The 25,440-nt window shown below is 45.0% G+C and overlaps 1 protein-coding gene across 5 annotated transcripts in view; it reads right to left on the bottom strand.

Annotated features, from left to right (window-relative positions):
- LOC128874008 (band 7 protein AGAP004871-like) overlaps positions 1–25,440 on the bottom strand; it is a 249,293-nt gene that overhangs the window by 193,024 nt on the left and 30,829 nt on the right. For 3 of the 5 annotated variants that reach the window (XM_054118206.1, XM_054118204.1, XM_054118203.1), the window contains one exon: positions 435–510. The gene's annotated coding sequence lies outside the window, so the exon portion shown is untranslated. Of the gene's footprint in view, positions 1–434; positions 511–25,440 lie in introns of those variants that run through there. The other 2 variants (XM_054118209.1, XM_054118208.1) reach the window with 2 other exon arrangements.

The raw sequence follows: 25,440 nt of genomic DNA, 5'->3' as shown, positions 1-25,440 counted from the left end.
GAGGGCAGGTAGGGGCACGTGCCTCCGGGCGCACAATGGTTTTGAAATCCCAACAAAGTCAAATTGTATAAGGATAGTGTTATATTTCTGAATAAAAAATAATATTAAAAAAAAAATCAAATTATATGTCCCGCAAAAGCCTTAAAACATTTTCATTCATAAAGAAAAATGGATAATTGCATACTCGAAAACATAGAGCAGAGAATCACTATCACGTTGGTGCGAATAATTACGAACGAATGAGTTGAAAAAAGGAAAACCAGCTCGTCGAAGCGAAAATAAAATTATCTGTATTATAAGGGAGTCCTCCCCCCCACCCCACCCCACCCCACCCCAATATGATAGGGTGCAAAATTTCATCGCTAAGTCTTTGGTCATAACATTAATTTAAGTCTGTAATTATTACTTTCTTAGCGACGAAATGTTTCACTCACCATTCTCTTCCTAAGGCTGACGTCCATATGTTCCTTGGAACCTGACGACGGACACCTTTAGCAGCTAAAGATGGCACTGCAAACAGAAACAGAACAGAATTATTGAAATGCAATGTTAATCCAGCAGCGAAAGGTCGTTTAACCCTTTATTTACTGAATTTCTCAAAAGTTTTTCAAATCTAGGCGTCCATCTTGGTCGTACATCATCTTATAGAGTTGTCTCCACGAGTTTCCAAAAGATAAAAAGCTTGTGCTGCCATCCAACAATTACAAACGAACTTCATAGTTGAAAGTCACAATAGGTTTGAAAGCGTTTAAATTAATACAGTACCATGAGAAAATTGACGGGACTTACAAGTCCCGCCGGTAAATAAAGGGTTAAATAAAGATTGCTGGTATAAACATGTCAAACGTGTCAGATATAAGTCACTCGCAAAGCTGAGGTGTATTATCGATTCGAGTCGAGGTACTACTGTACGCGCATACAGCAGTTACGATTTATGACCACCATTATTACAATAAATATTCATACGGATCGAGTATAGTTTACTGGGGGAGAGAGACGCGTGGGTGGTGACATCGCGAGCCACCGCACCGGGTGACACCAACCCTAATGACGCCGCAGCAGTAATTAATTAATTAATTATATACGAAACATTTTGGACAGTTGTTGGCCAATAGCGCCAACAATGTCCATTTAGTTACCGTGTTATGGTCTTAAAATATTGATTTGGTGATTTTAACCCTTAAATGCCCTAAGCTTCGAATTTCATAACGGACTTTTAAATCGAATTAGACACTTGCAATTCGTTTGCTTTTAAAAGTGAAACAAATAAACGTCAGTTGTCAAAATTGTTCAAATAATACATACATTGATATTTATCTTTAATTTAATTTGAAAAATCAGGCTTCCAAGGGTTCAAATCCCCAAGAGTTTCAATGAAAAGCATACTATAAGAGTAATACAAATAAGTTGCTGCTTTTGGATTCGAACGAATTCCCTGTCTCATTGACGCGTAACGCGTCACGATGCGTCAAGCTCGACCGTAATGTTTGAATTTCGACAAGCGACGTTGGCATTTCGATGTTAGGTATTTAACTGGTAATTATTATCGGTAATCGTAAATGCAACGGTACGCGGCGTGTTATATACGCAGCTTTGAGGGACAGTTGATCGATTGTGTATTCTACTGGGCTGTTCGAGAAAATCTTGAACGCATTGTTCAGAAAAAGTCGCAATATCGATTAATTGAACATGGTTAAATGTTGTGTGCACGCCATTATCCCAATTTCATTCGAGTGGATTTCTTGAGTTCTTCAGTTTCGATCGTGTGTAAATTATCGATCATTCATCGACGCGCTTCTCCGTGTTCCCCAGGGGATCGCATTTGGATCCATTAGCTCGTTACTTTCGTAAATGGGCTTGTCAGGGGTTTCTGTCACGCCGTAGCGTCGCTTTATACCAGGCGATCGTAAATTATTTCTCAAAGAGAATTTTCAATCACAAGCTGCTGCGGTACGGTCATACCTGAATTAACCTGCGGCTCGGGTACGAAGACTCCTCCGTCTTGACCGTTCTAAATTTTACGTTAAGAGATTCTAGATCACCGCGGCCGTTAGTTCGCTTTATCCTCTTACGGTTTGCTCTCTTTTCCTCGTTCTTTTCCCGGACATTATTAATATAATAATGTCGACGAAATCCTCCGAGACGATTAAACGCTTTTTTATTTACAACGGCACGAATCGAGAACGTTGATCCCACTGGCTGCTTTCACGGTGAATTAATATCTTAAGAGCTGAGTAAAGTTTGATACGGAGGTTTTCATGAACGCGATTTACGCTTGCAACGAAAGGTAATGTCGATGCGTATTATCTCAATTTTATCGAAGTAGATTTCTTAAATTTTCCAGTTTCGATCGTGTATCACACGATTACGAGTACAAGGATACAAAGAATAATATACTCTAGTTGTGATCACATTATTAGAGGTAATTAATTACCCCACGTAATTCCAATAGAAATAACGGTACAACGCAAATTAATTAGAATTAATTAATGATTCCATGTAATTCGCAGAGAAATGATTCAAGGAAATGACAAAGCAAATTACGGCAACCGGAGACGCAATTTAATATACCTTTTCGCTACATATGATTAAACCGTATCGATCGAATGTACCATAACTGCCGCCATTACGACACTCAAAGAGCAGAAAACAGGTTGGCGTAAATTCAAGGGACTAATCGATGAATTAATTCATGCGTCCGCGTCGAAGGTGTGTGGTTGTGGTCAGGATTTTGACACGAGTTTCAGGGACGTGATGTTAAACGCCCCTGCGCAATGGGTACTCTCGAACCCTGGGGACCCTGGAAATTGACCAATCGTGGCTCAAGATTGCCTGGTCAACTTTAAATGTCCCTAACTTCCTCAATTCTTAACCGATTTACTCAATCAATACGTCGTTGGATAGCTCTTTTTTAACGGCCAATAAAAGTTATTAAGCGCAACAAAAAAAAACGCTCAGATGGCTTAATCATCCTCAAAATTCGAGTCGAAGATCATAAACCCCAAAAACACTTACGAATTTTTTTGAGGCTCTTATATATTTGTAGCGAGTCACTGAGTTTTTTTATGTGTACCTATTATGAATGCGGACATTCGATAGAAATTTCATCGAATTCCCATTTAAGGTTCTGAAGTAAAAAAATAAACAGTTACGAAAGCTGAAAATTTCAAGGGGTTCCCGATGCGGTTCGCTTGCCGATTTGTCGACCAAGAAATTCTCATTTTTAGATCTCGTCCAAAATATGGTTCTCAATGTTTTATGGTTCAAGAAACACGATTCTGGTTACTCTCGATTTTCACCTATCGAGGCCAGGGAACCCCAAAATTAAAAGGACCCCGTTTCTGAAACTGCCTCGCACAGATGGCAATCGTATTTTTATTATCTTTTCATAAAACAAAAAAAATCATTTTCACGCAGGTTTTCCTCAACTTTCGAACGGAACGCGCGAGATCTCCCAAAGTCGAGAGCGGGGAGATCGAAGGGGAGCGTAAAATCGAGAAGCGTAGTCCGGAGGAAAAGTAAAGTCTCGCGAAGAAGCGTACGCGCACCGAGGCGAACGTCATTTCTGCGTTGGGAGTTCATATCTCGTTAACTTTCCACCGGTGTAACTTTTTGGCGGGGGGATGGTCCGCGAGGGATTAACGGGGGAGTTTTCGACCGATCGAGGAAGATAATTCTTCCCTGGGCAGGAATAATCCGCTCGGCTACAATATGGAAGTTTTAATTGTCTGTCTCGGGCAATCGCGCCGTGAACGATGTAACGCGGAAACTTTAACCGACCAATTCCGAGCAATCAACGTCGACATAATATAACAATTATAACTATTCGACGCTTGAGGCTCGCGGCGAGCCCGCCGTCCGAAAGAGTGGTGGAGCAACGGGTGAGGGGAGGAGGGGAAACAACAAACAAAGCCCCGAGGGAAAAGCAATTCACTCTCGGCTAACGGGGGACACCTAGAATGCACTATTTTGTGTAATTTCGTTGGCTGTTTCTCCGCCGCGTGCCGCTTCTCCTTCTGCATCGACTGTCAGCCAGAGATGGTTAAAATTGGATGATATTTGGTAAAATAAAACAAATTACGTATTCGTCCGGTGATGCAGAGGAATGTCATTAAAAACGTGATAGATTCCGTAATTCATGCATGAGAATCGAATAAGTTTACGGTACTCGATACATAATAATGAGAAGCAGAGAAACGAACGAACCAAGAACACATTTTCGTGTCTCTCATCCGGTACAAGAGCGAGTCCTACGCGTTACGAATCACATTGCACGTTTCATAGTCGACGCATCAGACTTGAAACGTATTACCATAAACCGCGCGTAAACCTTTCAGCGCCGAAAGGCTCTCCTAAACGAAGGACGAGCATGAAGACGTTAAAACGGATTCCGCGCAATCGCATTTCCATTCGCTGGCAACGCATATTTTGAGTCAGATAATGCCATCGCGGCGTAGAGCCTCGATACGGTCAAAGGGTACGCTTATCTCGTGAAATTTCGAGACCCTTCGGGGCGCTGGGTATAACGCCAGCTTAAATCCGCAACAGTTATAAACATCACCGAGCAGCTTACCGTAATTCCGTGCCGTGTGTAACAGGGCAACCTAACCCGGACCCGTTTCTCCGCAAACGCGAACCCACAAAGTCGAGACGAGTCTTACCGCACTGCTCCAGAAACGCGACGTTTTAATGAGACCCGACATTTCACGTCGAATGGACCACTCGAAATGCTACGACTCGAATTTTAAGATGAACGACTTCTTTTCGAACAATATCCTCAAATTTTATGGAAGATATCGAAGATACAACCCTTGATATATACAGTTAAGTTGGAAAGGAAACCTCTGTGGAAAATTTCAGCTTTCTAGGTTCAAGGGTTCAGTCTGGACGTTGATTGTAATCAGTCAAGGCTTCATTCTTATATATATATATGATTTTGCGAGGAAAAAATGAATCGAAAATGAGCAACAGAGTTTTTTAATTTGAGCTTTCAATCTTGAGAAAATTGGTCTTGAATCTCCTTAGAGCACGTGTACGACTTGACCAGCGTGTCTGACCATTACTCACCGTTTCTACTTATGTTGCTAACTTATGTTCCTTCCGTTATGTTAGTGTCCATTTCGATTAGTTGTAATCATTTAAAAAATTGCAGTTTGCATGGAAGAGGTACGGTACATTAGACAATGCCAGAATCAGTAGAACTGGCCAGTCATGGTCAAACGTGGTTAGCCAAACCTTTCGATTTATTTTTACGAAAACGAAGCTCCCTGTGAAAAAATATCATTCTTCATTTTCGATTCGTCAGGTCGCGACGTAGCCAGCTGAGCGCGCGCTACTCGGGAGCTGTAATTGGTCCATAATTTTTCCTTAATAATTCAAAAACGAAGCCCCATTCGACATTTTTGCAAAGGAAACTGCGGTTCAGAATCGTCTCGGCCACCTCCCATTTCCGGTTCTTTCACTAATTCTGGGACATCCTGTACAGCTTCCGAGTTCTCCGAGGAGCGGGCAGTTATACGAAATTGGAGAACAGAAACGCCACTCTGTTAAGTAAATTTGAACTTCGAAGAAGATGGAAGAGAGCTTTAACACGTTGTCGCTCGTTACTTTCTTCCCATGGAAGGACGAAGTATGTTAGACGATCATCCATCACGCGCACCAAGGGTGGTCAAGAGCGGACCAATATTTGTAATTATTTCCCGACCAAACTCTCGCATCCATAAACACGATATTTGCGTCGCTTATGGTTACATCCCCTACAGGTAATTCCTAGACAGTGTCTTTTCTACCGTCTCAGACGAGCGACACCTCGATAAACATCACGCCTATGAATACAATAAATTTCCGGCGAGCACGTACGTACGACCGAGGAGTACTCTTAGAGCGGGAACGGAGCCGGTTCTCGTCGTATCATCCCCTTCCCGTCTGGCTATCGCGATAATCGATACGCGACGAGACGCGCGGGTCTCGGTAACAATACGTTCGCTGTAGAGAAAATAACGAAGAGTAGCCCCCGAAGTAACACGATAAATAAAAGAGGAATCGATGGAATATCCTGGTTTATTACGTTTCTGTGGGTTGGATTTGGAATCCGGCTGGAAAGGAAGCGGCGATACCACAACTCGCCGATAACGTACTAGTCGATCCCGCGAGGAGTCTGCCGCACGGAATAAACGAAATCGAAAAGCGAAATATCGTTACCCCGATTCAATCTCGCCGTCGGCATGCACATTCGAACCTAATACGCTGCAACTTTAGGTGAAACGAGGACGCCTTCGCCGGGATATCCACGGCGCTGGCAGTTTATGCACCCTCTATCCAGGAGGATCGTACAGCGCGGGAGGACGAGAGCCGGTGGCGCAGAAGGAAGCGGGACGAAACGCTTCGGAGGAGCCAGGCGTGATGTAATGCGAATTTCCATACAATTCAGCCGTTCGAAACGACGTTGGGCAAAGGGTTTATCCCCGCGTGTTGTTGTTTTAACCTTCATCGATAAGAAAAATACACGAAAATAAACGCCGAGGTGTACAGATTCGCGATATGCCTCTGTAATCCGTTGCTATTGTTGCAAAACCATTGTTGAGTAGTCGGTGGTAAAAGCTACATTTTTCTCTTTCGGAGTATTTCGTTCCTCGGGTTTGAAATTCCACGGAAAGCGCCCGGAATAATGGGTCGCCCTTTTGTACGCGAAAGCGCGCGCAAGGTCCAGCCCCGCGGGCAAATCTGGCCCTTTCGTCAAGGTCATCCGCGGAATATACTTAAAAAGATGGAAGCGTGAGTTTAGAAATGTATGCAAAAGGTATGTTTGGCCAATTCTGACGGTGGACTTGTTAGACACAAATCTCAGCGCTTCGAATTCAAAAGGGCGAAGGTTTCTGTCTCATATCGATAAGTTTTAATACTACTCGCCACCACTGATTTCCTACTCGTCTCGAAACTTGGCCCCCCCCCCTTCCCCCTCCCCCCTCCCTCCCCGGAAACTGTTATTTAATTTAACTCTGTCCCCCAGCGAAAAAGGAGCCCCAGCGCCGTTGTACGGCAGAAAAGTCAGCGAAACTCGCGCGAGGGATCGTAACAGGATCTCGAAACGGTAGAGGATTGCGGGAGCGGCATTAATTCCGTGCCACCGGCAGCTTACAAAGCAGCATGCGCTGACCTTAGTTAGATTACGTTTGCATTAGGAACTCGAGCGGAATGGCGCACTCGAGCGACCACGCCGCCACAATTTACAGTTCACACGTCGTGAACCAGCGACGGATGACCGATCCGTGCTTCAAACAGCCTCCGTCGAGGAGAGTTCGTGGCAAACGTGACGACGCGAGCGCGTTACTCGGATCCAACAACGCCCCGATGGAATCCCATTCGTCGGCCGTCGCTGAAACATTCGTTGACGCTCGATATTCACTCGTTAAGTAGAACGGCACGTTTGTCGCTGGGTAAGAGAAATCAAAGATTATCTTACCTTTGTATTTATTTTCAAGGGGAGGAGATGATCATGTAATCTCAGATCTGGACCAAACTTTTTTTGGTGATTCTAGACCGTGAAAAAGTTTCGCCGTGTCCGACTGTTTTTGCGAATGGGCCTCAGATAGCCTAACAAACAATTTTATCACGTGGTTTACTCACAAAACACTCTTCTTCGTGTTATTTTTACTTTAAGAAATTGTGCTGGGGTAGTTTGCTTAGAAATGTTGTCAGTACCAAAAGCGGATTTTGGCGATAACTTGAGAAATAATTCTCCTGGAATTTGTTAACTATTTTTAGTGTGAATCGATAAAATATTGCCAAAATTAAAATATTCAATTTTTGCTTTTTTGAATTTCTTTTTCGCGAAACTTTTTTGGCGTCTAATGTCACCGAAAAAAAGTTTGGTCCAGATCTAAGGTTACATGACCGTGTCCTCTCCTTGATAGTATACAAATATTGTTTCCGTTCAACAAATTTTATTCTCTTTGGAGAACTTTCTCTTTAAAGAGGTAAAAACCAGAGGCGAGAAATGAAACTAGAAAACTTTTGAAAAATATTTAAAAATTGAAGAAGTTGCAACAGAAACAACAAGGGCCCTTTTTTCGCTTTTGTCAACCATGGAATTCTATTTGCTTGTCGTAATAATTCTAATCGTGGCCTCGAAGAAGAGAGTTTCACTCTTGGGGTGTTTCGAGCAGGATGGTAATATTTGCGATAACGTCTCATTAAGGAGAGCGACAATGCCTGCACTCGTGCGATTTATCGCGGCACCGGGAGCCTTTACAATTCTAATTTTTCATCCCCCATCCCCCATAGGGGAGCAGCGAAACGAGAGGCGATTCACGACGAACGTGACGACTCGGGATCGAAGACCGCATCACCGAGCGTCCAAGTAAATTTAATTCAAATCGCGCGACGGAACGGAATATTAATTGAATTGGAAAATTCGTTCTCCCTTTTCGCGGCGGAATATTGACGTAGTAACCGATTAAAATTATAGCCCGTCGCGTCGTTGGGAAAAAAATTCTTCTGGCAACAGGCAACCAAGCGTGCGCTAGCATTCTCAAATTAGGATAGGTGGAGGAACAAAATTACACACCGTTTTACTTGATTTACTTAAAGCGTTAACCCACTTTCAAACTATCGAAAAATTGAATTTTTCTTTTCTGTACTCGAAGGAGGGTTTAAAGTCCTAATTGGATAATCAAAGCGTCAAAGGTTGCGAGGAAAGCGTAAAAAGTGTGAAAAAAGCGATTTTCCACGATGTCAAAGGGAGTTAATCTTGCGAATGTCATTCATTTTTCCACCGAACGAGGTTCCTTGTCGATAAACCGTGATAAATATGTAAAACATCAATCGTAAAATACATTTTGAATCGTTTAGAAAATAAAACATACTTTCATCTGTATCTCGATTCTTCGATTCTTCTTTTTCGCACGAACAACCACGATCTACCGATAAAGATGCCATAGATGTATCACAAAATGCCATCGTTACCAGAACAAATTTTACCGATCAAAAATAATTGTACGAAAATTAGAATACGGTATCCGATTCCTCGTTAACGCGTTCATCGGGGGTTCGAAGTTAGATCGCAACGAGGCTCGTTAGGGCGCAATCGGTGCCCCGTTATGGCGGCTCCCGCGTCGTCCCGATCAGCCTTTCGCCGGGCCATAAAAATCTTCATCGTTTTCATTTTCCTCGCCCTCTCTATTTGATTCGTCCGTTCCCGTCCGTTCGCTTCTCGATTTTCCCGAAATAAAATGAAGTTAGCAATTCGACGACGGACGTGACGAGCCCGCGGCAAAGATCGCATCTGCGGGCATGGGGCTGATATCAATTCAGATCGCGTTTCGGGATGGAACATTAATTGGATTGGAATACTCTCTTTTTTTCCTACGCGCCGCGCGAGTTCGTTGTGGTGGTATTTTTCTACCGAATGTGGACTTCTGTTTCATCCTCGATACGAATCTACAATTGCAAATGTTTTTTTTTTTTAGTAATCGCGGGAAAATCTTTTTATTTTCGAACGGTCGAAATTCATGTCCTGTTATATGGTGAAAAATGCTGCGAGGCGATGAAATCGGTGCGAAGTAACAAAATAACTTTACAAAATATTAACAGCTGCCACTTGATTTTCAATCTTTCCGACTCTTGCGTGTGGGCCAAGTTTGTAAATATTTCCTAACGCAATGGACTGCCAATTTTGAAGTATATTTCAATGAATAAGAGTTCGATTCTACTCTACTACTCGAATTTTGTCACTACTACTGTAAATTTCGTTCCGAGATTAGTCAAAGGTAGTAAAGTCGGCAAGCGACAAGACACGTTACCTTGACGTTCACCCCGTGCGTTACGAACGCTTCAAGAAAGTCCGCAGATCGCTCGACTGTCCTCGCGACGCGTCTATGAAACAATATCCTTCCAGGTTCCCTGGGGGCGGGGAGGGGGGGGGGGTGGCGCTAGCTCGGAAAGCTCGTTTAATTTCTCTCTGAAACGAAATATTTGCCTGACGTCGAGTCGTTTCGTCCGGCCAGCGAACAAATTTAAACGGTTTCGCCTCGGTCCGCGAGTCAAACGCCCGTGAGCGTCTATCTCGAATGACGTTAATTATTATCGCGTTACCATGACGCCGGGAACGCTTTTTCGTTAATTACGCGACATTGCGTTCGCGCGAAATTTCGATGCGGGACGCGGATAATTGCTAGACAACGAGGACGCGTATCAGAACCGCGGCGCAACGCCGCCATCTTAAATGGATTCGTAGAGATTGTGAATCCATTTTGGAGAGACAGGGTTTATCGAAACGTTTTACTAATGTATCGATTGATATTTAGTCTGTATCCTTGATATTATTCAAAGAAACGTCACCACACGAAAAGAAACGAAGGTTTGAGAAGTGTTCCGAGAGGGTTCGAGAGTTATGGAGTGGAATTGGGTTACGCGGTTGGGACAAGAAGTGGTGACGTCAGTCTTTGACTCGTCGTTTTCGCTTAATCGCGGCTTGGCTCGAAACTTGTTGTCCCAGCGACGACGAACTCAATTTGTCGCAGACGTTTGGTACGTCGTCGCATTAAACCGAAGCTAGTTAGCGACGGAGAAGTTACAGAGGGGTCAGGAGCGTAACGAGGATTTATTAGGCTCATAATGTACCAGGCAATGACGACGTTGGCAAGTGTCGACGCACGTTGCACGTTTCATATCCGCTCCAGACTATAAATTAAAACCCCCGGGAAGCATTCTCTCGACGACGAAACGTTATTGCAAAAAGAATATCTTACGGAGCGAAGGGGGAGGGACGGGGTGCGGTGGTGGTGGAAGGGTGGTTTAATTTAACTTCGGCCGCAGGCTCTAAATTAAAATCTATTTGTCCAGCGCGGGACGAAACGGGAACCGTATTTATCTTGGCGGTTATAAACGCGCAACAAAACGCCCGCCCCTTTCTTTCGCTCATGTTGGATCGACAGGGTAACGTTTCCCACGTGACCGTATCGGTGAACAACATATCAATAACCGATTTCACAGGAAACACGCTGTAACGTAATAACGTTCCCCGCAAATCCATTCCGGCCGCCGTTTACCCAAGTATGTATTACCGCGTATCGCGTTCGCTACGTACATAGGAGGAGGTATCATGAACCATTTCCTTTGCCAGCCATTTGACATCGCCCGAGCCAGTATCTACCGAATATCCGTAATAACGGGAAACGTTCCATCTGCGTGCAATTGCTCGGGTTTCATTACGCTGACAATCTTCTCGCGTCTCTTCTCGCCACCACCCCCAGACTCCCATGCAAAAGTGATTCTTCGCGCAGAAACCGCGTGCAAACGGCTGCAGCCAAGATTAGGTGTGCCTGTACGTTGGTCAGGCCGGAGCTAAGATAAGAACCGAGTCGCGAGAACGCGAGAAAAGTATCAGAGATAAAAGACAACGCGATATCGAGGAGCGCTGTGTGCATCCTATTCGCGAGACGAAAGTATGGGGTGGGTTTATTAGATCTGTAGATACCGCGCATTTCGCCTATATGCATTCCAGGGGAGAACCGATACAATTTGTGAGAATGGAAAATAATTTTTGGGAAAAAATTATAACCGAGTTTGGAAGATATTAAAACTGCACTAGAAAGTACGCAATAATTTCTAGTTAATTTATATGAAGACTCTCACCAGCTCTAGATATAATTGCTTGGAAGTATGGAATGATTTCTGTTTCCTTTATATTAAATAACCAACGGTGCAAAATTAAACACTTTCAAGCCCCGCTTGAGTTTGCTTAGTTTTTGGTTGGGGCGGCAATATTGAATGCTGTTAATGTATACAGCGTATATATTGTCTAAGTGGAAATACTGTCTGAGAGGGTTTGATGTATTTCGGTGCATCGTTGGTTCAAAAAATCTCCACGCGGAAATGATACGAAGCGTCTCGAAAATGAAGATGGCCGCGGACGGCCCTCTCTCGTCGACAACGACAAATCGAAGGCACTGGTCGAAGCTGATCCACGAACAACGGTTCGACAACTTGCACAGGGGTTGGGTGCAAGCCATCCGACAGTTATTGACCACCTGAGACGGCTAGGAAAGTCAAAGAAGCTCGAGAAATGGGTGCCGCGTGAGTTTGATCGTAGACCGAGAACCGACATTATTTTCCTATCGACCTGATACGTGTGCAGTAAAGCTTTACGAAGAAGTCCTAGCATACGTTTTCGCTAAAAAGACCATCTTCGAAATCATCCTGAAAGCTAACAGTAATGATCCGGCCATTGTCTCCCGCAAGAACAGCCAACAATAGACGCGGCTATCAGCGTTCCTTATCGACGGTGGAGTCTAATTGCAGGGTCTCGCAAATACTCGAACCCCATCTTACAATGGTGGGCGGATACCGCGCATCGGTGAGCACGTACAACTGGCTGCGACCACTCGAAAACGTACTTTCAGCGAACAACAGATAACGGACGGCGGATAACGACAACTAGAAGTGATTACTCGTCCCCACCCCATCCGCTCCCAATTAACCGTTCCTTATTACGCGGGGCAAGTTACTTCGCAACTAATAGCGCGCCACGCTCGAATAACTCCACCCTTCGACGATGCAACAATTCCATTCACCGTTTGTCGCGGAGCAACAGCGTGTACACGCTTCGACCAGCGATAATTACTCTTTCGCGATACCTGGCAGCATCCTACATAGGGAATTCCGGAAGACGACCGAAACGGGGATTTCCAGCGACGAGTAAGCGCGGAGGATGAACGTTGCATTAGGGTTTCGCGACGCCTTGATTCAGAGCCAGCATAAATTAATCGAGTTACGACAGCATTTCTCAGCGTAACGACCTTGGTAATCCCGGTCACCGAACAACAGGCAACCGCAGCTACGCGTTTAATTCCGCCTGGAACCGTTACCGCTTCACTTGAGACCTCTAGCCGAGTCGACGACCTCTTCTACCCGAGCTGCCTGGGATTTTCAAACTTCTGTTAGAAGATCGCGAAGGAAACGCGACATTTTTGGGAACTACGTGGCGGAAGTTTTAAATGGAGTCTTTCAGAAACCTGGGTCTTTCAGGTGGAACATGGAGATGGTACGCCTGCAGGTAACTTATCGAATACGTCAGGTGTTACGACACCGTGGTTGACCAATTAATCCGCAATTCGCTAGCCACCGACCACTAGTTCACAGCTTAATCATCGCTGGGTGCGATTATAATACGATATTAACGTGGGACGACTTCATAGTGTTAGTTATATGGAGTCGATCCCTCAAAATGTGATATTCTCCGCGCGGAGGGTTAACCACTGGACACGCTAGTATTTAATATTCGACGTGGAGACGAATTAACCTGCAGTGTTTGCCACGTTTAGTTCCACGGTGTCTTTCCAGCAACAAGAGAGTAAATCGGTTACCACGCGAAAGCATCGACCGGCCCGTTGGAAACGAGAGCAAAGTAAACAGCGTTTCGCGACGGTCTCGTGGATTTCGCCGTTTCGAGGAGCCATCGCGAGGGAAACAGTCGCGTCGGCTCGCGTCAAAGAATAGTTCGCGATGCGCGCGAATCAGGGTCGTGGAGCACGGGGATGCAAAGCGACGGTATGCGTCCCGAGAGAGGGTTCACAAGAGCGTCGAGGCTCGTTCGAAGGTACCAAGAATTTCTCACACTCGACGCATTCATGCAGGAAATTCCGAACACGTAAATCTTGGCAAATCTCGCGAGTGGCCTCCTAGAGGCATCCCTCTCGTCCCCTCGGCCGCCTAGTTTCGCCTCTTTTTCTTTTGGCTCTCCCCTAACCTTTTCCCACGATGTTTCCGCGCTAGGCGAAAGAGCTCGTGGGCTCCAAGGGAACTCTTTCACGTTTCGACTGGCCTACTCGTGCTCGACGTCGAGCATTAAAAGAGCTTAATACCGTGCTCTACGGTGACGAAATGTTCCAACGCAGCTTGAACTCGAGACTGCGTTCGCTCGATCGTGTTTTTTGATTATTGTTATCAGCGTTGTAATTTTAATGTGGGTGTTGAAAGGGCGATTTTTATGGGACACGAAAGTATTTGGAGAAATCTTCGATAAGGAGAAATAACGAGGACAAATGGAGAAATGAGAGAGATATGAAACAATGGGAATTAGAGTAGCCTCTCTACGAAATTATGGTACCGAGTTATAAAGAGAAATTGGACCTATTTGCCAAACAGTTACAGTTCTATGCTGCCATATGTTAATGATTAAGGAAATTAAACACACGTCGCTTTGGTTTTATAAAACATCCCATCAGCTATGCCCTTTAGGTCATAACTCAAGTTTGAAAAAAATGTTAGTATACTCTGGCTCTCAAGGCCTCGTATACACTATTAACAATAATATATAATCAGTCCCATAAATATTCGTACCCTCTATGTCTATCGAAGAAGTTTGACTACATTGAATAATAGTTTTGATATAAACATATGAATTTTTTATTATAAATATGTATCCGAATCTTATACATATATTTATATACATCACTTACACATACACTTGGAAACATCAAATCTATTATTTAATTTAAAGAAATTTCTTCAATAGTCATACAGGATACGAATATTTATGGGAATGACTGTACATGTTATAAGGTATATTCTCATTTTCTATGTGAAAATGTGAATTTGCATAAATATCCGCAATCTAGTGGAAGAGGATCGAAACGGGCATGCATAACGACAAGTAGCCAATTTATTAAAAATCGTTGGGAGAAACAGCCACGCGTAAACGCGGCTTGATATTCGGTCAGAGATCAAACGGCAAAGGAAAAACCTGCCGACCCCGCTAGCTGCAGGATATTAATTCCATGGCTTTGTGCTCGCGAATACAGTCGATCGCCTTGAAGATTAAATTTATCGTTACGTAACAAAGAACTCCAAAAAAAAAAAAGCGAGGACGATTCGTCGTTTTCCTCGCCTTGTCCGCTCAACCCCAGCTGCGACCTATCGATCCGAATCACCTATCCACGTTAATTACTTCGCTCGCTTTGTAAGGTTATTTGGAAAGGTAGAATTCGGATGGTCCCGTGTAACTCTGTTAACTTGCGTTAAGAATCTGCTTTAACTCGAACTACTGACTAAAAGACTTTGTTAACAGGTTCGCCTGGATCTCGAGGTTGTAGATCTAAGTTCAAAAATAAACTCAAATCCGTCCGTACCTCAAATGACCGAGGCACATCCCGTCAGAGTTTTAAAGACCCCTAGGCTCCTCAGCGATACAGCGTGGCGAATAAGTTAGGGGTCCGTTATCGTAGGACGCGCAAAGTGAATCGCTGATATAATAGCGAAGTGAATGGTTGTCGGGTACAATCCCAAAGCTAACGTGCAAACACTCTCCCGAGAGATAGTTAGCCGAGAGACGACTCGAAACAGCTATCGATTCCCGGTAGTAGCCCTCGGGGACGTGACGCGAGATTCACGAGGTGGTCCAAGTTATTATTTGATAATACCCGCGGCTGTTAATGAAACCGGCTACCTAAGCGTACCCACTCGTCATCCTCCGTTCCCTTGGTCATGCCGGCACGCTATAGCGACCGTTATCACGGCACGGTGCTGAATCCTCCGGGTAAGTCGTAAACTTGGCCAACTTCGACACGGTATCTTACCCCGTAAATTGACCAAGAAGACCGGGCTAATTTTCATCCCCGTGGAAGCCCCCTTACAGACTCTCGCGCGAGCGAACCGTGTAATCACGGGGTTTTCCGGCTCCAGTGTTATCAGCCTGTTTCCACAGACATCACGAATCCGCTCGCTATTAATATCCGCGAACACGTGGACCAAGATAATTGCGTCAAGTTAACGTGCAGCAATTATCCTGCCCGACGACGTACAATTTGCGAATCAACGTGCTCGGGACACCGATGTCCGAACGATAAAGTATACGTAACGTCGTTGGTGGCTGAACGGTCCGAGTTAATTTTGCATTAGAGATCTCCGTTGTATCATAGCTGACGCGAGAGATCAGAGCGTTTCTATTTATTGAAACGGTGTGGAACATTTGGGACCTTTGCAGAGGAAGCATAAACAACTCTGGTGGAAAATATTAAGTGTAGAACTTCATCTGTGAGGACGTAGGTGTTTACAGTATATTTACCGAGGGAGAAGGAAATCTAATTTTCATTTCGTTGTCTTCGAAACTATTGGAGCTGTACTGATGGAAAAGGAAAGGAGCCTTCTATACCTTCTAAGGCCCATGCATTCTGTTGAAATACATGTAATTTATATGATATATATGAGTAAGCATCATTGGACTACTCGTCTCATGTCCGTAAAGTGGACGCACACCCTTGTAGTTTCACCACGTAGTATTTAAAATAAAGATACAATATATTCAGATTATAAGTTTACACAAAGTGTTTAATTAATTCTCAAATCCACGCCCTCGATTTCAACACTTTCCAAAGAACTCCGCAAACGACGACTGAAACTGCCCCTATCATCACGCGAACCTCGACGCGCTTCGATCCGAACCGAGTCCCCCCAACAACGAGCGCGAAAAATGATCGCCGTGGCGTGGAATGACCCTCGTGTTTAATAACTTTCACTGTTTCACGGTAGCACGGTTTCCAATCTCGGAGAAAGCGGTCATATAAACGTCGGCGCGCTCGTCCCGTCTCTCTTCTCCGTTCGCCGCTTCATCCTGTCCCACGGACAAATTAAGCGCGATTATTTCTCCCGTGAGAGGCGCGAGCCACGCTCGCCTCGGGTCGAGGAGGTCCATGAATGAAAAACAGACAGAGCGGATACGTCTTCGTTTTCGACGAGAGAAATACGAGGGAACGGCTGGCGCGTTACGACTCAATGGGGACAGCGATGGTCGGAAAGAGAGAGGAGGGAACGACGAACGATGGACGAACCGCGTGTACGAACCGTGGAAGCATAAAAATGAACGAGCTTCTAAGTGGTGGACGGAGGCGTGAAAACGGAAACGCACAGGATACGGACCAGGATCCGTTCGCTTCCGAGCTTTTTTCGTCCAACGGCCTCTCATCGTCGGCGCCGCGGCTCGGCGTTCCGGGATCCAAGATTGAAGTCTCACCACGAGCCAAACGTAATTACTTCGGTCCTCTTTCATCTTCGCTCTAGCTGTCGCCTTGGGCAAACTGTAAGACCCTCGGTGGGTCAACCCGTTCTCTAAAGGTTCTTAAGTGCGACAGTTTATTTGCTCGGCCGAGGTCCGACGTAGGAAGAGAACAAGGAGACTCTCGAAGCGTCTTTGAGATCGAACCGTGGAACGTCCGACGGACGTACCCCAAATGAGTTTTCGTTCCTGTAATCGCCTTTTGTCGAATACGTAACCGTAAGCTACCCTTGGAAAAGGAACTCTCGAGAGGGTATTCATTCTGGTCGATTGTTGCTCCCTGAACGAAGCTCTCCTTTGAGAATTTTTTTTACGCGATCTTTCCTCTTGTATGTTTGTAACTCAAAGATGAAAAAGAAAATACAAATTTAAGAATGGGTTGGACGTGGCTTCTTAAAGGGGCATTTCCAAGAAGCGAACCAACTCGGTGATTACTTTACGAGTCTCTAATTTCAGACCGAAGCCATGAGAGGAGAAACCTATCGCTTTCCAATCGAAGCGCTGCTTTGTGCGAACAAATTTCAATGCAAATTAATCGCGGCAGCGTGGAACTCGGCCATTGCTGCGGTTTCCGTATGAGTCTTTCGCGGAGGTCCGGTTTACTTGACCCGACGCAATCCGAACCGACTGCCAGGGAAAGTTCGCCAGGTTCATCGTCGAAATTGCGAACTTGTCAATGGACGCTGTTCGGTTTGCCGTGGCGCGACAGTTGGTAGTCAAATCAAATAAACCAACTCAATCACCGCGCCATCCTTTCTCTAGCCGCGTCTGCACGTACGAGGTCTGATCGATAAGTTCATAAACAGTCGTGGTTCCCCGTTAAATGGAAACACGGTTGCAACGAACGCTGTGGGGAAATGATATCAAAAGAAGTCATTGAGGACACTGCTTAGGTTTCACAGTTTGTAACGTTTAGGTTTCTAAAGCGAAGATTTTGTTCCTCGGAAATGCTTCGTAGAAACATTCTCGCGTGAAATATAAAATAAAAATTGTTTCTTGCTATTTCGTGTACTAAATAATTTCGACGATTCGAATTCGGCGTGATTAGTTCTGGAATATTTGGGATTATACTATAATTTTCTGTACTATACCGACATCAAGAATTACGTTGTATTTTGCTGCATTATGAGACTGTGTGTAATACTGTATGATGCTGGATCATTCTGAATTGTTCAGTATTATTAAACATAATGTTGAAATTGTCTGCAGTTAGCAGTATTATGGTTTATTTCAGTGGTACAGATATCGAGTAGGCCTCGTACGTGGTTCGTTCCCTTCCTCCTTTGATCCAGTACACGTAACCCTATCGCATCGAATATCGCCGCGCTCGAAACGCCTGTTTGTACCCTCGAAATGATGATTCTGTCGTTTGGAAGGAACTACAATGGGCAGATCCGATATCAATTGTGTAGGCGATATCGAGACCGCAACCGTTCACGGGCTTGGCAATTGGTAACGTTCTCCTGATCGTTCCACGCCGTCCGCTTTGAAGGGTGTGCCACCTATACAATGGACCGTTAACCGCTAACCAGATGCCTTGCTTGGCCGTTCGGACTACGTAAAAGTTTATTTTTTAACCATCATTCATTCATTCATTTATACAAAGTATTTATACAAAGTTACTGCACTACTGCTTACTTATTGCTAGCTTATTTCCATTCTTCTTATAATCATCTTACATGACTCCTGCATTGTTTCAATACAGTTTGCGGTATCTCTTACTTCTCATCTATTGAGGGCCCCGCTTGCCCCCCTCTAGCTCGGGTACCTCGGGGTTGCTAAGCCCGTACTGTAGCTACAAACACCGCTACACCCCCTGAGGGCTTTTTAACCATCTAGTGCAAGTTGTCGCCAACAATCAAGTTTATAACACATGAGATTCTAGAAGCAGATTTCTGGATAAAGATTTCAAAGATAAATCTTTGAAAATCTGATAACAAAAGAATCGTTCGTAACGGGTCGTTAACTGAACGATCGAGAGCCTAATGTAATATAGAGCGAACGATAAATCTCTCCTAGATATCGCAACTTTCGAGGAAGGCCAGTCACCCCTACAGGCCCTCTCTGAGGGGTCGCGAATCGAGGAAGATTCATCAGTCGATAGTTTCAGCGACTCTTTCGCGAGAGCATCGTAACCTCGCGATCCTCCTGGCAACTTCGTCTCGGCAATTATGACACATCGTAGCATCAAGTTTCGCTCCTGGTGCTGGTAGTTATCGGTAATTTCTTTAGCGGGTAAATCTTCAAACTTTCTAATTCGTACTCCACCCGGAAGAAGTTTATGTTCGCCGCGTCGGCATTAACCAACGTCGTACTGCTTGAATCTGCTCCCGTTGCACTTGAAAAAATCTCGACGTTTATACAAATATTCCTAAGATGAATGTTAGCGAGATCGTCGAAGAGTTTTGTTTCGGGAAGAATAATGAACTGTATTTATTCTAAAATCGATACGTCCCGTGATGACGTGTCGTTATTATCGTTTCAATGGAAATACGAGTGCCATAATTAATTAAATTAGTACGGTATTTCAAATAACATTATTTGAAAAGCGTACAGGTCTCGATTACGTTACAAATTTCAACCAGAGCTAAATTAATCTTCCATACTAACAAAATCACTGATCCGTGATTGCAGATTGCAAGCGCAATTTACCGTTACCGATCAATCTCACGGCTAGTGGATCGATGACTACGTTTATCCTCGTTACCTTTCGTACCCGATCCCAAAAATCATCACAGAGAAGTTAATAATCTGCCTCAACTGTCGCAGTGGAATATTCCGTCCTACGCCAAACAGGTTCGTGGCGCAAGTAGCGCGTACCTACGTTTGACCAAACATCCAATAACGAACGAGTTTCCTCGTTGAAAAATAAATCGAGTGCCTTCCGTATTTCAAACTGTTTTTATATTTGTCGTTACTTTCGATCAACGGTGGGATGATTTTACGCGATCAGCCGGATGGAAAAACTTTTTTTAACATCGTCCCCTCGCGACAAACGGTTATCTCGCTACGTTCGATCGCATCGAATAACCGCGTAGCAAACTGAAACGTCGGAATGGACGGCAGTATTTGCGTTTCACCGCCGTTAATCAAGGGGCCCAGTTATCGCCGTCAAAGTTCGCGCTCGTCATTCTTGTCCTCTGGCAGTTAGTAGCTCGTATAGAACGTCACGGAACTTAGTTGGTCGCAGGGTACACGGAGACGACAGAATCTTCGATCGAGTGTCCGTCCGATACGACAGTGATGTATCTACTACGCCGTGTCCTGCGACGAAATTGAACACCGTCGTCCGATCGCTGTTTGCCTTTTGCAGACGTTAGTTATAACGGGGACGCGCGGGATACGCGATATTTTTCGAGACAGCACCCCGAGGAATATTTCAACAGCCCGACGGAGTGGCGTAACAGAGAGGCGCACCAAAAATTGTTTTAATTGTTAGGGGAGCTTCCAGGCTCGTGGAGTGCCCGTTGTTTGGATTCTAAAGGTTTTCATTGGGTAGATATAAAGTGTTCTCCACTGGTACTCTACGAGAAAGACCTAGGATTAAAAGATAGGTAGAGAACAAAACGAAGAGCTTGCTATTGTGAACCCGATAGGGGCCCTCGAAATTTGGTTGTACAAATAAATACCACGACTCGTACGCGTGCAGAGGGAAATTCGCGAAAATGTGCGGTGTGGACGAGGAGGAAGCCGGAATAAATTTTCCAAGGCGAACACGCTGACGAGGCGATAGAAGTCTAGAACGGCGTTTAAGATTGCCGACGGAAGTCTCCAGACGGTCGTTCGCTTAGCGCGAAACCATATGGCGCATTCATATCGCGCGACACCGGTCGACCGATTCAACGGAACTTAATTTCGACGACCAGGGTAAAGTTGAACATTAAAACGGTCGAGCTACCGATCAGGCTATTCAATCCATCTACTTTGCATTTCTATTTGCAGTTTAAATATTCGAATAAAAATTCAAAGAACACAAGGAGTTGATTTTCTCAACATTAGAACTTCCAATAAGGGAATTCAATCCATCTACTTTGCATTCCTATTTTCTGTTTAAATATTCAGACAAAAATTAAAAGAACAAAGGGGTCGATCCTAGCATCTCTTTGGAAGCGACACGCCTCCCCGAATGGACCGGAAATGTAACTAGTTCGTAGACCGACGGAAGTCGGGCGATGACCGCCGGCGGAGGGCCAGAAACGGAAACGAAAGAAGGAACGGTTTACGCTTGGCGAAAGAAGAACTCGAGTCTTCATCCATCACGTACGAAACACGAGGAATCGCGCGGATGAGATTTTGCGGTGTCGTCGTTGCTCGCGCAACCCCTTTCCGGCGTTTTGCTCCAGATGCGAAGCCCGATGCGGATTACCGCGTGGAACCGAGACGGGAGAGAGGGTGCGCATCTAGCCTAGCTAGGATGAAGACGAGGACGATGGCACGGAGAAGTAAACGGAGGTGTGGAGAAGGTATAACCGACGAACGAAGGAGAAAGGGTAGTGGAGGGAAACCAACCAGCCAAGCCCCCAGCTTTCGATGCATCCCATTATGGAAATGCGACCTCTCGCGGCTCTTGAAAATTATGTTGATGTTATGCGGGCCATCCCTTCTACGTACACCCCGCTCGACCACTTTCTCAACCACCTCGACTCCGCCGCCCCCAAAAACACCCACCGCCTTTCGTCGTTCGGGTCGGAGTTGAGAGCAGTTTTCGAGGCTTATCTCGAATTCATAAACTACAATTATTTTTTTCTTCCATTCTTCTCCGTCGCCAAGGTCGAACTCGAGCCTCTGCCGCTGGCATCCGTGGGATTTCGCGACGGATGTCGACGTCGACGTTCGCGTCGTCTCTCGACGTCTTTCCACCGCGATGCTCGCTACTCCAGAGACGCTCTTAAACGGAATTATGGCCACGAGTGGTACCAGGAAGCGTTTACACACGTACACGCGCGCTTCAGAGGCCGAGGAATGAAATACGGGGCTAGAAAACGAGGCGGTCGGGGCACGCGGGAACGGGGAGAGACGGGGAATCGAGGTTGGAGGGTAGTTTCACCTCGGGAATTCCGTGTCAGGATACCAGCGAGGAGCCAGCGGGAGCGATGGCGGCCGTGCATCACTCTTACGAAAGGAGCGACGATGTTATTTGTCTCCGAGACGTTTTCAAAGTGGTTTTGTCAAGGCGCGTCGATGAAAATTAATAGCGGCTCGCGCGGACGTCGCGTACCCTCGATCATGGTCCACTAAGATTTTCTTATTTCTCGCCGGCCAACCACGTCCACCGCCACCGACGCCGTACCAGTGTTTCTTTTATCTTTTATTTCGCGACCTCCCTCGTCGTATCTTCTCGTATATGTATAAAAGAAGTACGATAGAAATATGCGATTCGATACCATCTTCAATTTAGGTTTACTCTGAGTTTAAGGCTCGAAGGAGTTCGCTCTAATTCTACTTCTACGAGAAAGCCTAAGAAACGGAATGCCCGAGGCAATGGTTCCGAAAAAAAGCTCGTGAAAGGACGCAAAAAGAAAAAAAGGAAATTCATCCAGAGTCTCGTTAATACCCAACCTCTCTCGAGAATATGTGTACGCGTAGCAAGAAGTTTACCCCCGATTTGTAGAGTGAAAAGTTTCGCTCATTAGAATTTGAAATTCACGATAAGTTGCACGAGATTAAACCGTAATCTGCCCGTCGTGCACGCGGGGTGTCCTCCCCTGCGGTTCATGATCCTTGAAAACTGTTTTCTTCTTGCATTATTAAAGCCGCCGGCTCGAAATTAACCGACAATTCGTTGAAAATTTTACCCCGCGGTGGAAATTTCAACCCCGCGACCGGTGTTAAGGATTTCGTTCGCGTCGTGTCGCCGAATTTACGCCGCGTTCGAGAATTTCTGGTTCGTTACGTTTCTTAGCCCCTCGACTGCGCAAGAAAATCACCGGGATCGGCTGCACCGCGCGAACAACTCCTCGTTTTCCAAAATTAAACTACATCATTGCATATTCCACGGTGAGATTTGTAATTCTTTACGTCGCGTTGTATAATTCCAAGCGTAACGAGAAAGAGGATACCATTTGGTTTACTTTGAATTTGGTTAAAAATACCAGTGGTAAGAGCTCAGTGGCACGTGAATTAGGAAATAACCAGGTATTTGTAGAGGGAGGTCCAAAGAAACCTAGGAACGGAAAAACGGTGACTAAAAACACTCCGCTATTAAGCCCTTGAGCTTTTAAATCTTCCGTAGACAGAGAAATATTAAAATTTAATACACTCACTGATCAATATCTAACCTCGTTGTAACATCAGTTTGCGTGATTCGTGGAAATTCGCGTGGACCGCGGTCGACGCAAAAGATCGGTGGTTGGTTCGCGGCTAAACGAGGCGGTTCAACCGAACGATGAGCAGGGTCGTCTCTCAAGTTTTTGGTTGCGAAATGTCACGCGCTCGTCCCGCATAATAGGCGCGTTTCGTGGCCCTTCGGTAGCGTTAATGCAGCAACCACGCCGCGGCAAATGGGGCCTGATCAATCGACGCGGTTTGGATTATTCAACCATAACCACCGACTCGACGAGTCATTGATAATATATGGTACCATTTGCAAAAGGGCGGTCGCGGCGGTTTATCAACGCTTCTCCGTATGCGCACGCCTCGCGTAATCGATAAGATATATCGTCCAGGAACGTGGGAGCCCGACAGGATGTTTCCTGTGGCCTCCAGAGTGCATTAAATACCGAGTAACGAACGAAACCCGCTGGAAGCTTCGATCGGACCGCGCAAACTTCCAGCGTTTATCTTTCCTTCGTTCCGCTGGTTTTGAAAGCGACGCCGCGGCCGAGCGATTTTATCGTCGTCGGAAAAATTTTTGTAATTGTCCTCTGGCGGTCTTGAAACTTCCAACCGCTGGAAAATTCCTTTATTAAGTGGGAGGGATAGCAAAGATGCGGGGGAAAAAACGTTCCCTCCGACCCCAGCTGATGCTGCGATTTTTTTCTCAAAGCCGATACTCCTCTAATTTTCCGCGGCCCCTCGAGTAGAATTTTCGATAACGCGATGAAAGATAGCGCGATTAACAAGCTGAGCGATTAAGCTGACAGGGAAATTGTGAGAGCATCGAAATATTCGATCGTAGACGAAAGATGTGCACTTACATGTACGATTGTATAAAGCGAAGCTACTTGGAATTGTTATACATGTATGATTTTATAACTGAAGCTGGAATTGTTATATCTCACAGTAAGTAGGACCAATTGGAATAATAATTGGAATAGAATTAAGAGTCACGGACATCTGCACCCTCGAAATAATTTATTTTTGCTTGTCAGCAAGAGTACATCAGCAAGAGTACACGAAATGTATAGAAAATGAATGACAGCTCGCATGCGAGTCCCAGGAGAATCCAGGAAAACCGATAACCCGTATTCACGCTTTTCATTCCGCGAGTTTCATCGTCAATATTGTGACTATCGTTTGTTGCTTGAACACACAAAGCGTTTCCAGTAATTTTCGTGGAAATTAATGGCCGACCAGTTTCGTCAACGAAATTCACCGTTCGTGAAAGTGTGTGTTACTAATGATACAATTGAGGTTCATTCGTAGACTTTATAGCAAGAATTAAAATTTGTTAAGTCAGCCAAAGGGATGAAATAAGTAGAACCTATTTTCCAGCTCCAAGAAATTTTAAAAAAAAGTAGCCCGCGGCCACACTAACGTACTTAAAGAATTTTCTTGGGTCATTCGTATCACTTGAACTCCGCAAAGGAGATAGCAGCCGTTACGAGTGAGAGACTCCGCAAGAATTTGATATAGCCGGGTCATTTTTCAACTCCATTCCGCTCTTAAAAATTATTTCCATATCCCAAACTCGCGCGGCAACACACGCGAAAAAATCTCGAATAACTTCCGCCTTCGCTATATTCCTTTTTCTCTCTCAAGGCCGCGTCAAACACCATTCGAGGAGTGGGCGTTCAATAACGCGGTCCCACGGAAAATATTCATGGACCGTGCTCATCTGAAAGTCAAAAAATGAACGCCGTGCGAAAAGGCCGTTCGCGAGTAAGTAAAAGCGTTTCATGCTCCGCTGGAAAGTATACCGGTGGAAATTTATTAAACGGATAATAAGATCGTGGCAAAGCGCGCTCGATATAGCTACCTCGCGTTCGTCTCTATGTTCCTCGTACTTTTTACAAAAAAAAGCATCGATCAGGGCGGAAGTTATTCGACTAGGTGTAATGCACTTTCGAATTTCCACGAGCCACGTGAAACTGTTCTTCGCCTTTCAAGGGGATCTCTGATAAGGATCACGAAACAACTTTAAGATTAGGTCATAGAGTGCTTTAATAGTTAATGCCAGAATTCAGATCATTTTTCTGTCGAATAAATGGTGTTCACCATCGCTTCAGAAT

The sequence above is a fragment of the Hylaeus volcanicus genome, chromosome 3, assembly GCF_026283585.1.
Source record: "Hylaeus volcanicus isolate JK05 chromosome 3, UHH_iyHylVolc1.0_haploid, whole genome shotgun sequence".
NCBI lineage: Eukaryota > Metazoa > Arthropoda > Insecta > Hymenoptera > Colletidae > Hylaeus > Hylaeus volcanicus.
The sequence above is the reverse complement of the archived record's forward strand: the minus strand, read 5'-3'. Positions and strand labels throughout refer to the sequence as shown.